Here is a 15,609-nt window from a genome sequence, read left to right on the forward strand (position 1 = left end):
GCATCAGGTGGACTTTTCCCCTGCATCCTTCTGGCTTTATTTTATTTGAATATAAATTTTCTGTCTTACCCCTTCAGTGAAACAGGTTGGAGGCTTTTGTTTGGTGTACAAGTATAGAAACGGGAATAAAAAAATTCAGACATATGAGGAGAAAACAGGTATAGCTTTTCCTCCTTTACAGTCTGGTCTTGTTCTTCTTGAATTCAATGATGAGGCTTTGTTTTCTGTGGGATCAAGTCAATTCCCAGCTCGGGGAAAACTCAGTTCCATTATTTCAGGAGATTAACAGGAGAGATTACACCATTTCTTTATTACACATCCATCCATGGACACTTTTGGATACTTCTCCCAGAAATTCTATTTTATTATAAGCTTTTAGAAAATGTACTTGATTAGTATCACCTGCTAACATCAATTTCTAAACCCCACCGTCCTCTCAATGAAATTCTGACAATATCTCCATAAAGAAAAATTGCACTAGGAAGTGCTTAACATTATGTCTATTGAAATGTACTGAAGAAGTCAATCAGGAGTCAGCAGCCCATGAAATAAACAAAGATATGGAGAATTACGTAGCACCGCATTATTAATAAACAATACATATACATGTGTATATATAAAGAGCTAAATATATGCAAGACTGATAAAATAACTTTACCTAAATTACATTACTGTGTTACAGTAATTTAATTTCATAGATGGATACAGAAGAAGTCAGATATCCCAAGACAGTTAAAAACTGTGCAAGTAATGCACAGGCGCATATTCTTACAACTATGTGCAATGACCTGACGGGGTATTTAACATGTAAAAAACCCCAACAATCACCCTTTTCCTGTGAAATTCTGGGCTATGTGCTATACTAATTGCTTTAGCAAGTTTAACTGAGCAGCTGTGTGTCTAAGTTATAGCTAAAAAGAGGCTTGCCTTCATTGCAGGAAAATCTATCAGCTTTTTCCTAGTGGTGACTGAAATACAGGACGAATCAGATCTCTAGCTTGTGGAAACCCACATATACAACAACCCCCTGATGTCCCCTCGAAGTGAGAACCTCTCCTATATTCAACCAAATGTGAAAATATGGTAATTTTCTAGTAGCCTACCTCCTTTGTGGATGTGGTGTGGCTAGAAAGTACAGAAAAGGGCTACCAGTACCTGGAGAATATTTAATACATCCAAAAATGATTAATAATTTCTGGACTTGTAGTTTCTTTCACTGAAAACAACATTTGCTGCATATCATTTATCTATATATATATTTCATGGTACATAATTAAATGTAACTTTCTTTTTTGAAATATTTCATTAAGTTTCTGATGAAATCATGATCAACACTTTCATATTTTTTTCCAAACGCAGGTTGAAATATTGCTCATTAAAATTGACTCAGTCTCTGTTTTTTAAAATCTTTATTAATAGTTCATCCCATAATTTAAGTCTGTTAGCAAAATCTTTTTTGAAGAGCACTAAATTAAATAAATATTTGCACCAGTAAAGCAGCGTTGCCTCTGGAAGAGAGGATTTCCTTTTTGATGATAAGCTTTGCCAAATCTACAAGTTTTTTTTTTAAAATTAATGTTGAGCAGGGATTTTATAACATATTAGAATTACAGGTTGTGAGGAGATAAGATTAAGGAAGTGTATATAACTGCAAATTTGGGAAAAATAAACAATGATGTGCATGTATTAAGGAAAAACACTGAGCTATGGACTTTTCTCTACTCATTATTTTAAGGATAAAAGCATGTTCAAAACACATTCAGAAGCAAATACACAGGATTCCTTACATTATCTCTTATGGAAGCAAAACAATTCTAGAAAATATATACACAAATATTTTTCAGCTTTTTCTTTGATGAATCTAAATAGTACATTACACTGTCTACAGCCATCATGAATACTAACATGCCTGTGAGTATCGCTAGCTTTAGTGAATCTAACAGATCTGGAGGTTTTTTGAAATGCACCACGTTCATCATTGGTCTGCAGTGAAAACAATTTTGACATCAGAAAGCAGATGGTACTTGACATGGATATATGTAGACATGGACGGAGTGATCAGACTTAAAATTTCACATTAAAGGGTGATGAACTTGTGATGAACATGTGTTATGAATGGAGGTACTGCATGGTCAGAAGAACAAATGTAAAGAGGCTTTCACGTTTGCACTGCTTGTGAGGTACTAGATGTTCAGGTGTTCTGAAGGAAGATCACTTCTGTAGGAATTTCTTTACTTTCTCCTTTAAAAAGAGAAAACAAAACCTGCTCTAGCAATGTCCTTTGAGTAAAAGTGCTTGTATTTCTGTACATGTGCAGCTTCTCAGAGGGGACACTCCACATCTGACATTGTTAAATGCCCACAAGCAAGTGTACTCAAGAAATATTTAGTTTACACATATGTAGAGATAATGATTCAACTCTTTACCACCATTTTCTCACATGCAAGTGGGAATATAATGTGTGAAGTAAGGAACTAATTTGTTGTATATGCTATATATTGGTACTAATTTCCCCAAAGTGAAACAGTTCATATTTCTACCTCATGAAACTATTCAGGTTTCTCTATTTATAAAATGGGTGGAAACTCACTTCTAAAAAAGATTTAACATTCTTACACTGATTTCACAGCTTCCTTATTTTTTTTCTGTGTGGTGCAAATTTTCTTGATGTATTCTTCAATGTAATGTTCTGGTTATTATTTGGATTGTGTCCCCAGAGATGTGTAATTTTCCTGGATTTTGTTTTTAATTATCATAATTAACTGAGATTCTGCACGTATTTTAAGGTATTGTAATTCTTAAAGAGTGTCAGCAAATAAAGTCCAGGTTTTTTGTAAAATTTGAATGAGGCAGACAATCACATATCATTGGAATTGTGGGTTTTGGTTAAAAAAACATTCAAGAAAACAGAAGGTTTTTATTTATCATTTGAATTATTTTTCCATTTTAAGAAATCATGTCTCCTGCATTTAGTCATATAATTTGTATGTAAGTAGAGGCTGAAGATTTTCTCTGCATTTAGCTATGTGGTGTGCATCTCAGATTTTGGTTTGCTTTTAGACCAGCAAGACCACAGCATATGAGCAATGAAGGGAATCACAAAGCTTAGCAGGACACATCAAAAAAAGAGGTGAATTTTAGTGATGTTGGTCTTCTAAATAACATACACTAACTGAAATCAGTCTTTATGGTTTAGTCACACATAAAAGAATAGATATCATTGTATATTGTCTGCAGTCTTACTAACAAAAAGGCAGTGTTAGTGACCACTGAGAGATTTTTGTTTTAAAATCATTAATTTTTGAATTTCTAAAATAGTTGTTTAAAAATCCCTTAACATGATGCAAAGATTGGAATGCAATTCTGAAATTGGCCCATCTTCTTGAGTTACTGAAGCACAAGTGATAAATACCTCTCTGTTGAAAAAAGACTGCTTTGCTTATATGCATGTACTCTTTAACTTTGCCTAGCTGGCAGTCAAGAGAGAAGGGGCTTTAACTTTGTAATGTTTATTAAACTGCAGTAAGCACATAGATAAAATATTTCTAGAACAATTTATGAATTTGGCAGCATGACTCTTATTAATATTAATGGGGGTAGTGCAGCCGAATCTTAGTGTATTAAGTAGAAAATATTCATCGCTGCTCTTTACTCAACAACTTGACCTTTACTGCAAATTAACACAATATTTTGAATAAAGTTTAAACTAATTAAACTTAGAGGCCCTCCTATATTCTTCCATGAAAACGCACATCAAGGAGAAGCTAGCTTGTCAGCATGAGCATATGGTTAGCTAAATTTAGCCTATTTTATTGAAAAGGTGTCAAATTCGATACATTGAAACTGTCACACCATTGGAACAGTGGCTTACACTTTGCAGTATTACAGTGTTCATACCGACACGTGCCAAAGAGCTCTGCAGCATCAGCTATTTGATTCCCCTCAGTACAGACAAGCCTATGAATTCCTTCCCCATGTTTCATGACCTTCTGCTTTGAATAAAACAGAGGAAAAGGAATCATGCCAACAGTGTGGTCAGGAGATCTGGCTGTGTTAGAGTCCCTGATCGTGCTGTCTCCTTAGCAAATGTGAGAGTTCCTAATACAAAAATATAAAAATGGAACTGTATTTAGGCTGTTGATCCTAGCCAAACAGGACTTCTGCTCAGAAACCCCTGCTACTCTGCTATAAAGACTATGAATGATACTATAGGGCTGTAACAGCTACTGGAAGGCCGCTGCACTCCTGTGTGCAGGTATTTAAATGTAATTAGCACCTGAGTGGCCACTGGTCAAATGCCTGTCTAGAAGATACTGTGTGGCTTGCATACCTGTTAAAAAGAGCTAACCCCCCAACTTTTACTGGCCGGCATCACTCTTCCTGCAGCTACCCATCACAAGGTAAAATGCGCTCATTCAAGCAACCGTGGTTCCTCAAAGTTTATCCTAGGACAGTGGATCACATTCTCACAGGAACTAAAACCACAGAACTGGCTCCAGTCTGTTCAGCAGCATAAGCAAAACCACGGGAGAGAGGGAACAGTAAGAGCTGGCTTTGCCAGTTTTCTACTGCTGAGGAGAAGCGGGGAAGGAAAGCTGTGATTACCGCTTGTCCTTGCCTTCACTCCTCTCCTCACTTCTCAGAGGCGGCTGTCACCTCACATATGCGGCTGTTCCCCGGGCCCAGAAGCTGTGGCAAGCTCTGTGGCTGTTCCTGTTGTTCTGTCCTGCCTGCTGGTGTCTTTGCAGGGACTGTAATGGGCCCAGCGACTGAAAGACCCTGGCAGTCAGTAGTTCTTGCTTGTCCAGGGGTGGCTTCATTGTCCTTCAGCAAGGCATCAAGCATTTTTCTCGTGCAAGACAGCTGCCTGCAATATCATGTCCCAGGCAACTCTTGATAATTCATGCATTCAATCCATAGCACAAAAAAGAGGGTTTAATAAACACAAGAGTTATTTTATGAAATTAAGGCTTTAATTTCTCAGTTGCTAAGAGATATATGCAACAAAATCCTTTATGTTGGATCATTCATCCAGAAATGCTGACTCATTATAGAACTAATGAACATTTCAAGTTGAATTCTACCTAAGAAAGCGTGAGGGTACTTCTGCCAATGCCAGTCAGAAATCCTTAGACTTACCTCAAAAACAACATAATACCACATGCAAATTAGAGTGAAGAGTAAAAAAAATAAGGGAAACATTTTCTAAAAAGTTCCATTTTAAAATAATAAACTACATATAAAAAAGATCTTCCTTCTTTAATTCTGATGAGTGTAATAAGCAACTGTCCCCTTGCTAATTTTTTTTTAAACACTTTTTATAACACTTGTCTGACACTGAGCATACTCAGAGCTCCAGGATAGTTCAATACTGAAGATGAACATACTTAAATACATAAATACATTCAAGTGTAAAATTATAAATTCAAAAAGTCTTCCAAAGAAGAAATACACAGCTGACTCTACTGTCTAGAAATAATTTGAACTGTTTTTCAAAATGGAATTTACCAAGAAAAATTTTAGACCAGTTCCAGAAGAGATTAACTTGAATTTTCTAAAGAATTGGGGGAGTGAGTTCATACGTTGACTAAAAACTGCTTAACGTATTGTTAGGAGAATAGCTATTTTGCTGGATCTGACAACCTTGAGAGCACCGAGGCTGCTGCAGTTCCGTGCCTCAGGTCCAAACAGAGGATATATTCCCAGCAGGCTCATGGGCACTGCGCACAAACACGTACATCCCTTACACACATGGCTGGCCCCACAGATCAGACAGACACACCAGGCACTCACAGGGACCTCATCCTGCTCTGCTCTCTGGCTGTGCAAGATGGAGGTGCATTAGTGGAAATGTGTATATACACCAGTACAGCGTGGATCCCTCCAGCTTCTGGGTTTAGCCTCTTGGTCTGCCCAGCAGCTGCCTCTGGATCCCAGTCTCCCAAGTTGCTGTCACCTGGACAGAGGAGCACCCTGAGGCTGCAGCCCCACTCCAGCTGCTGGTGCAGACCCCGCACTCCCACAGACACACATCTGAAGCTGGCCGGGACTCCCCTGGTCCCCGGCAGCCAGCTGCTGTAGTCCCATCCTTAGGGACAGGTGATACATGTGCACACTGGCAGGTCTCACCCCCAGAGACCCCCAGACCCCACAGTGTCCCCAGCAGCAGGCTGGGACTCCCTGGCCCCTGCAATAGCCATCTCCTGGCATGATCTTGGCTTTAGAGACACACACCCTTGGCTCCTCAGCCACTTCACCCACTCCCTAGCCAGTCTGGCTTGATCTTCACTTGTGCTCACACACCCATGTGTGCTCATGCGTGCTCTAATTGCTGGTGCCCAGGCTGCTGGCCCTGGCCCCAGTCCTGTGGCTCCACTAGGTTCCACTCACTTGGGTCCCTCCAGTCACCACCACCCAAGCACACACATGCCCCAGGCTGACATCAGTTGCTGGCACCCAGACCCCCCCCCCAGATGCACAATAGAGAGAGTAAGCCCCTCACCCAGGAAAGAGTTAGAGAGGGGTTTAAAAAGACAGGACAGACTGAGCTTGTCAGGTGCAGGGTATGGCCAGCCAAGCATACTGACCAGCAAACTACACCCAGCTGGCCCCTTTGTCTCCCCTTATCCTCACACTCATTCCTCGCCAAATCATCTAGATCCCTCCCCTTCCCCACCTCTGGTCTGTCCACTAAACTTCCCAGAATAAATCTTGAAATGCACTCCCGCTGCATCCCAAAATAAGCCCCACATCCCTAGGCACTCCCCCACTCCAAATTGAGGCAAAACCACTAAATGGTGCTCCAGGCTTGGCTCATCCTGACAGGCTTAATATCTAGACTCCAGTGCTGATGCTCTCCTGGGGTAGCCTTTCCTTCAAGCCCTTAATTTAGGTTCCCTTATTGCTGGTGTGCTCTGGGTTTGTGGAGCTGGGCCTTTTATGGGCTGGTGGCTCCTGTGATGGGTGTGGCAGGAGTTGGGCAGGGTATTATTTAGGCTGCCCTCACCTGCCATTATCTCTCTGTCCTCTTTTGCAGGCATGTAGGTGAGCTTTAACCACATAAAAATCTTTTATCATATGTTTATGTGGCTTTTAGAAGCTTTGATTTTCTTCTGTCAGAGCTCGTAAAAGAAACGGATGATAGAAAACTTCTAAAATTGCCTTAGCTCTATCTGTATGAGGTCATGCAACTTATAACTGCTGGAGTTTTAACTAACATGGTAAGCTTTGTAAAGAAGAAGCTGAGCTGTGCAAGTATGGAAGTTTTTTTTTGCTTATTTTGCAAGGGTAGTCAATCACTTCTTGTAATTTTTTTTCCTCAATTAAGTGAAAATATTTCACAGTAACTTCAGTGAAAGTTGGCTTCACGTTGATTAAGGATTTCATTCCTGATGAGTCTCCTGCAGAGAACAGGAATGGAGAGCTGGGGCTATTGACTTCGTAAACTATCTCAGCTGGCTCATCTGCAATACCTGTCAGCACCCTTGGATCCAATTCTCACTTGTCAAAGCAGCTTCTGTCCTTCAACGGTATGTGCTAAATAGCTTTCCTAGATTGAGACATTAAGCTCTATGGCCAAATCAACAGGAAGAATGCCTTGGCTTCTGTAACGGCAAGAGGATTTCTGAGTATTTAGGGTCACTCCCTCATCAAGTTTTAATCTTAAATATAAAAAAATTGCCCTTTTATCTATAGTATATTTTCAATTATTTTCTTCTTATGGCCAACTTTGTTATTGATAGTACATAGTGAAAATTTAAAACCAGGAAGATTTTGACCATCTCTCATTTAAACTATCTTAAAAACCTGAAGGGATAGATAGGCCTGTCTTACTGCTTTTTTTCTGGTTTCATTCGGTTTATTAATCTGGTTAGGTCAAATGATGGACTGTATCTCAACCCCTACTCTTGTAAGTCAATCCTTATTCTTCAGCTTGATGGCTGTTGACAGGTACAGAAGAAAGTATTTAAGAGGATATAAAATGCCTCTCAAATGTTCTGTTAGAATCCCTGCAATCGTCTACTTGAATATTTTTTCCCTGTTCTATTACAGATGGCAGGTCTGAGTTTACAGTGAAACAGACAGCAGCTCACTGCCTGCCCCCTTGCAAGGACAGTGCACTAAGTGCAGCATGCACGGAACAAATATAAGGGCATAAGCACCAGAATGAAAAAGAATGTACAGAAATGTTTGCAGTGTAGGTTGTGCCTTGCAGTCCGGACAGCTTTCACCAGCGCACAGAGGTAATAACTCCATGGACATTGTTAGGCTTAGTGCAGACTCGCATTTTCACCATGTCAAGTGAGAACCAAGTCTGGCACTGTTTTTACAACTAAGCAATGTCATAAAAATATAATTCAGATTAAATTTAATCTGTTCAGCCATTGTTACAGCTTTATGTCAATAGGAACTGTATGACAGTTCAAAATAAATATGACAGCTTTCTTTTTTTATTCTGGTCAGCTTGCGAGTTTCCCCCATGAACTCACACATGCATCAAAATGTTTACAGATATTGTGAAGATCTGTGGTTGTATTGACTCCTCCATGTTTAAGCTGCTCTTTCAGTCCTTACAAAAGGAAACATTATGAAAGATCCTTTTCATTGCACAGACATCTTAGCCCTTCCCTTCTATGTGGACTGTTCTTTGATAGCTGCTTAGCCATGGGCTTATTTTGACTTCACTCAGGTGACTTTAAAAGCTAATGACAGAAACACTTGTTAAGAGAAGTGAGTAGCTCAGCCCCATGGCACAGCAGAACATCTTGTTGTAGTGAGAGAAAAATAGGTTACCTTTATTTAAGGGTTGTATTGTGCAACCACTAGGGGTTGAATTTAGCAGTTATTCTTATTTATATTTACTCCACTGACCTGGCTGTACTCTGAGGAAAATTATACATGTCTGTAAGCCATCTGCTCCTCCTACCCCTTGCTGCCACTCACTCACTGTAAGGAGTACTTCCATGCTGCTGTCTCACAGGTATGTTCAGATGCTGTTATGAGCCTGGCTGTGGTGTCAGGTAACTTACACTGCACTGTCTGCCGAGCGCCATCCTGCTGAGGCTCAGTGGCCTCGGTCTAAGTGAACTTGGTTCCTTTACACTCTACTGCGGTGAATTTAGGGACCGTATCCTCTGATCTGTGGGTTTTCTGTGAACCTTTGGATTTTGGTGGAGCCACACTGTCATAAAAAGGGAAATGGTGAAGAAAAGCTCTTTTATTTTTCCTGTTATTGAAAGCCAGTGATAGACCAGGAGGTGTCAACGGAAATTTTATGAAAAATCTATTGCATGTTACATTAGAACGGAAACTAAAATAACAGTAAGTTCAATATGTGTGTTCCTTTATTGTAGCTACTTTTAGTTGCTTCTGTAAGGTTTATTCTCTTCATTTCCTTCCTTGAATGTGTAGGACTGTGGTTGCTTGTTTTTTAAACACAGCTTTTTTCATGGACTGTCTTTTGATAGCTAATGTACAAGTAGCAGTCTGTGGATAACAGATAGGGAAAAGGCAAAGATGACTTACACAATAGTAAAGTCATTGGCAGCGTCTATTATAAAGCTTACAGGAAAAGTGAAGGCCTAGGAAGTAACTTCAAAGGGCGGTATCTCTATGACTTCTAGTGTACTTCTCTTCAGTGGCTGAGCCCTTCTTAATAGTTAAAAAGCAATTCAAGCATCTATTTGAATCTGTTTGTTAGCTGATAAATCACACAGTCACATAGATCTTAAGTAACTCAGCTTTGTCAGGTTCATTTATTGTTCACCTGTATAACTCATACGTGAGCTTTGCTGCTAAAGCACATCATTACTACATCTCATCAATGTAATTCAGTCTTCTCCTGACACCCCTGTAACAAAACACAACGACCAAAATACTGCCCCTGGTGTTTCTGAGCAGCTGAAAGCTGTTTGGGAGAGATTTTTAGATAATTTGTCCAAAAGGTTCCCTAATGCTGTTTGCCAGGTTAAACTTGTATTGAAATATGTTGCTCTGAATTAGTTTATTCAAGTTAAGAGCCTGTAATTAAATGGATTTCACACATAATTCCCCCACCCTCTGTTTTAAAGTGCCACAGAAAAAGGAGTAAACTGAAAGCAAAAGTTCTTTCAAATTTGAGATCCACGCTTTTTGCCTACAGATGTGTTTACAACTCTGCAGATACTGTAGGAAAATAAAGCAAGATCTAAGAGTGACTTAAGGTTGTACATCTGCAGAAGGGCAATGGAGAAGTACAAGAAGCAGTTCTTGTGCCGGATTAGACATAGTGGAGTATTGTCAGCTCACCTCAGGTCAGGGACTGCACACAGCTCAAAGCCTGACAGCTACCTGGAAGTCCTGCTGTTGACATGCAGAAAGTTAGCAGAATCTTTGGACTGGGAAGGAAGAAGCTGAGGTCCCTGAAAAACATATAACATTGTCTATGTTCTTCCCGCGTGACGAGATTTGTGAGACTTATGGTCCTTCTGCATGGAACCGGCACTTGGTGCGGTTGCATGTGTTACAGTTTAGGTAGGACCCAGGACTGTCAGAATTATGACAGTTTATGGGTCTAAAGGGTCTGACTACTATACAAAACTCTAGACAAGAAGAAACATTCAGAATTTCAGTTCCTTAATTGACTCTAATCCTTTAAATCCAACCCCAGGAAGCTTATAACAGAATAATGTGTGATTATCATCAGCTCTCCTGAGCAAAACCAAATGAATAGAAGTGAATCTCATTATGCAAAAATCTTGAAGGTGAGAGAACTTGGTATTCCAAAAATATTCTCCATATGTAGTGCTTTGACACTTGATGAGAGCTTGATATCAGAGGGAAAAGTGAGATACACATCTAATTGCAGCCTTCTAGCTTCTGCAGAATGATCTGAGTGGATTACAATGTACCAGCTTTGCAGGTCCACTTTTTCCAACCACCAAATACAGTTTTGATCTTAGTGAGGAATGGATTGTAATCTTGAACTTGTTATCTTTACTTCCATGAAAAACAGTTGTGCGCATGATCTTGTTATGATTTCTTGTGTTTCATTTTTTTTTTTAATCAGTGGGAAGATGAGTTTCCATTTTTTTATAGTGACTGTTCATTCAATTAATATAGAGTCTTTCCTTATTAGTTTTTTCTATTTGTTTGTGATGCAAATTCCACATACTTTTTGCATATTTGTGTGAAGGAAACTTGAGACTTCTTTTACTGGTAAAACATCTTCTTCAGCCTAGGTCATTCTGCTAACTGATTTGCTTAATTTATCAATTTGCCTTTAGAAAATGAAAACGTTGTACCTGATCTGTTCTTGTTGATTCTTCGGCTTGACTGAAAGAGATTCCTGAACGGTGCCTTGGTGCAAGGTTAATTTCAATGACCAGCTTTGCTACCATGGTTTGATACTTAGCAAAGACAATGCCAAATAATTACCACTTTTGGTTACTTTCTTGATTATTTAGTGGGTATCGCATACAAGCATAGCTACAGGATTAGTGCTGCTGCAGTTCTGCTCTATTCCTGTGAAGCAAATGTTTCTGGTTTATCTATATGACACTACCATGTAAATTCATATCAGACCATTATCCTGACAGAATATCTTCTAGTAACTTTTGCTAAGTGTAACAATTCTATTTATTCTGTGTAATCATCCTTATTCATTTAGTGTTACTCTTGCCTCTATTATGGTCTCTCAATTGGTACATGGCATTTAACAATCCAGTGGAAATCTTTCTTCTTGAGCTGATTGGAGATAATCATCCTCTTTACCAAGAAATCTCTGTGAATGTTCTTTATAACCTGTTTGATAAAAATCTAACCAGCTTATATAAATAGCTGTTGTGTTCTATCACTGATTGCAATACAAGAGGGCAGAAGACAATGAAGGGAAGAATGGACAGATCGGGCTATGAAGCAACAGTTCTAACAGTAATTTATTCTTTGGAAAAACTTCCGTTTATTGAAACTGTACAGAGCGCTAGGTAGAAGTTTCATTTATTTGAATTTTTGACTAGTGTCAGAGAAAAAATGTTGAGATCTATACTGCAGGAAAAAATAAGGTGAAGAATATTGATGCAGATCCTTAACATTCATACAAAGTTAATCCTGATTTGCTAATCAACTCATATGAGGATAAAAATAGAAAAATAGAAGACAATGCTCTACCATATATATAAGATACTTATCATATTAAGTGTAGCTGTCATTCATATCTGATTATTCTATGAACATTTATACATGTACAAACCTATTGACTTCCTGTTTCTTGTGTGTGTATCTTAGAGCAGAATTTGGTCCATTGACTTCATCTGCTGTCACACAAAGTAACCAGATTTTTTTTGACAGGAAAATCCACAGAGGAAAAAAAAGGAGAGATCTGTATGAATTAATTTGCTTTAGGTACTTCAGGATGGAATTTAATGATTAAACACACTCTGTTCTCTGGTAAAAAACAGGTACCAGATGGTACGCATAGCAAAATATGTTTGCTTTATAGCTACGGGTTTTGAAGTAAAATACAACCTTCTTAACATCTGGCATACCACCTCAGGACATCTGAAAATGCACAAAGTGCACAGATATTATCATATTATGGAAGGCTATGTTGAGTAGATTTCCTCTGAATTTTACATACGTAGTGGCATGAAATAGTTAGGAACATCAACAGCATACCAAAAAGTATTATTTCTATGCAGCATTTTATATCTAATTTGTAGATTGCTGGCTGTGCAATACCAGCTTTCTTAGAATAGCTACAAATGTCATATGTAATTTATTCTGTAGTTTCCGCTGCTAGACAGAAAAAAGTACACTAAGCGTTATCTAAAAATGTGTTGACATGCTGGCTTGTATATAAATAATAAATACTATTGTACTATCTCCTAAGGGAGCTGTCAGAGAAGGAATCCGACAACACCCTACAGTATCTTTTCTTTTCAGTAGGGTTGACATACACAACATTATTGTTCCAGTCTAACAATGGATCTGCATAGGTCTATATATATCAGTAACTCAACAGAGTTATGGAACCATATGTATACATAAAGTTGTGTTCAAATTATTGCAGACTTTAGAGTGCTGTGAGTCTTTATTTCTAATCTGGTCAATTCCACAGCATATTGAGTGTCTGATTTGAAGTTCCCAGAATATCTAAATTCTATGGCATGTAGAATAACAGGGAGGTAATCATGTGGTCATATGAGTTCATATTTTTCATATCTAACAGCTGCCTTTTTTTCTTTCAAATGGGTGAAACATTTCTTTTAAATAAAGAAAGTAGGAAAAATACACTTTTCTTCTATTGTAGCTGAACTGGTGTAATGCACTTCCTGGTTAAATACTACTTAGCCAGAAGTGTGAGAGGAGTAAGCAGGCTGATATCCATGTTGGATTGACTTTAACTCCCCATTTCAACTGAACAGATGAGGGGCATGGAGCTAAGGCTTCAGGGACAGAAGGCAGCAGTAGTTCTGATGCCATGCTGAACAACCTGGAGGAACTGGTGGAATCTCTCCATGTAACATGTTTAACATGTATTCCAACCACCATTCAGGTGGCTTGTTACGTGGTGGCGAGTTGTTTGAATAACCACAGCAGAGCCTGACCGGGCAGGACAGAGATATTTGGCCAGGATAGCTGATGTGTGTGTGTTGTATAAAAGTGTCTCAGGTGTTCTAATGAAAACCAGCAGAGATAGTGTTATGTTTTCAGATATTGAGAATAATGTGGGAAGATTCTGAAGGATAATCGCCAGACTATGTGTATCTCAAGTTGATCAAATACTTACATGACTGCCTGAATACCAATACTTTCCTAAAAGAGTGTGGTTATATACTTTGCCATACTGTGGCCTATGAGTTTGGATATTTGTTTAGCCAGTTTTATTGAGCTTAACAAGAACTAATAGGCTGCAGTGTTTCCTTTGTCAATTTTGTTCGATGGAAATTTTTTCAGCAACATTGTGATATTTACAGGAATCACTGCTTTGCAACAACATTTTTCCTATGCTCAATCTGAAAATCAAAAACCTGAAAACAATCTCAGCTTTAGGTATGCATTTTTCAGAACCCTAAATACTACTCAGAATAGTTGATTTTCACTTCTGTCACCAGTCTCTGAAATTATATTTGATGAGAAACAAAACTATATTGCAGTAAGTTTTTCCCTCTTCCTTGTATTCTCAGGGACTGACACTTCAAGCAGTTTTGTTGACAGCACCTGTTCCAGGTATTAAAACAGTATCTGTGTTTCTAGGAATGACCATCCAACATTAGCGATAAATAAATGATGTGCCATTCCCAAATGAATCACAATAGTTTAGTTCAGTACAGAACCCAATGAATACAGGAATAAATGTTGCACTCAGAAGAGCTGTCCTGATTCAGACTCTGAATGAAGCAGCAGTCTTTCCTTTTCCTTTCGATCAGTCAGTAAAATTGGATAGCAGAAATTCACTATGCGAACACCTCTAGTCTTTGTACATTCTCCCAAATCCAGTCTGCAGAGTAGTCTGTAGCAGTTAGGACATTTTTATGGTGAAAATCAAGGCTGTTTAGTCTGAAGCCTGGTTCTGCTGAGTGCAGTCATTTAAATTCCGGTTTTGTTTCAGTTTAATCTAAAAACACAGGGAGGGACATGAGCATTTTGTGTCCTTCACCACAGCTGGGAGAACAGGCATTGTCAGCTGCACCACACTGTCATTCTGGAAACCTGCCATTCTACCGAGAAGTTTGGTGTAACCTTGCTGTTTCTTGGGGGCAGGTGGACTGGCGGGTTAGAATGCTGGCTGGCTGAATCACGTATGTTAGTTCTCTGTGAGCCATTTTAAAGGCTCTATTTTAAAGTATTGCGTATTCAAGCAAGTTGTGTAAATTTTTAAGAAAAAAAGGGATGGGTGGATGAGGGCATGGGCAGGTCAGTAGACTGAGTTCTTTTGCTTTCTTGACAGGCTGTAAAAGCCCAGTGGGACACCGAGGCAGTCTGACTCTTACTCTGTGTTACTCTTTGGAGCCTCCTGCCTGCTTCGCATCTCAGGGCGAGATTGGTGGTTGCCTACCAAGCGAGTTGCTTTTTTTGGGATGATGTAAGTTGGACCCTCAGAAGCAATATTCAGAGCCTGGCCAGAGTGGAGTGACAGTGCATTGCACCTCTCAAATGCACTTCTATTTCTGCTCCAATTAGAAGAGTGTGAGAGGTACTAACCTCATCTGACACTGCAAGTTGTCGTGTTTCCTCTGAACTGTGGCGGAGACTTGTGACCTTATGGGTATGTAACTGACCTGGTCTGATGACCACATGTGACTGAAGGAGGACAACTGAAGGGTTAAAGGCAGCCTTAGCTGAAAAATATCCACCTTAGAAGTGGGAAAGTGTCTCTTTGGGAACAAAACATTAACTTAAGCTGTTGTAAATTGTTCATTGCAACTGTGAGACTGTGGAGTGGGATTAATAACGTGTGTTTTATTTTTATCTGGAAAAAAATACTATGAGAGTGGTATCATAAAAGACTGATTGTTATCTTCAACTTGCTTACATGGGGATGCCAGAAAAAGCGAAAGAGAGTGGGGGGGAAAAAAGTAATGAAAATTCCTGGCCTATTTTTTGAGTACAAAGAAATCTTTATCCTTG

The sequence above is a fragment of the Opisthocomus hoazin genome, chromosome 7 (assembly GCF_030867145.1).
Source record: "Opisthocomus hoazin isolate bOpiHoa1 chromosome 7, bOpiHoa1.hap1, whole genome shotgun sequence".
Taxonomy (NCBI): Eukaryota; Metazoa; Chordata; class Aves; order Opisthocomiformes; family Opisthocomidae; genus Opisthocomus; species Opisthocomus hoazin.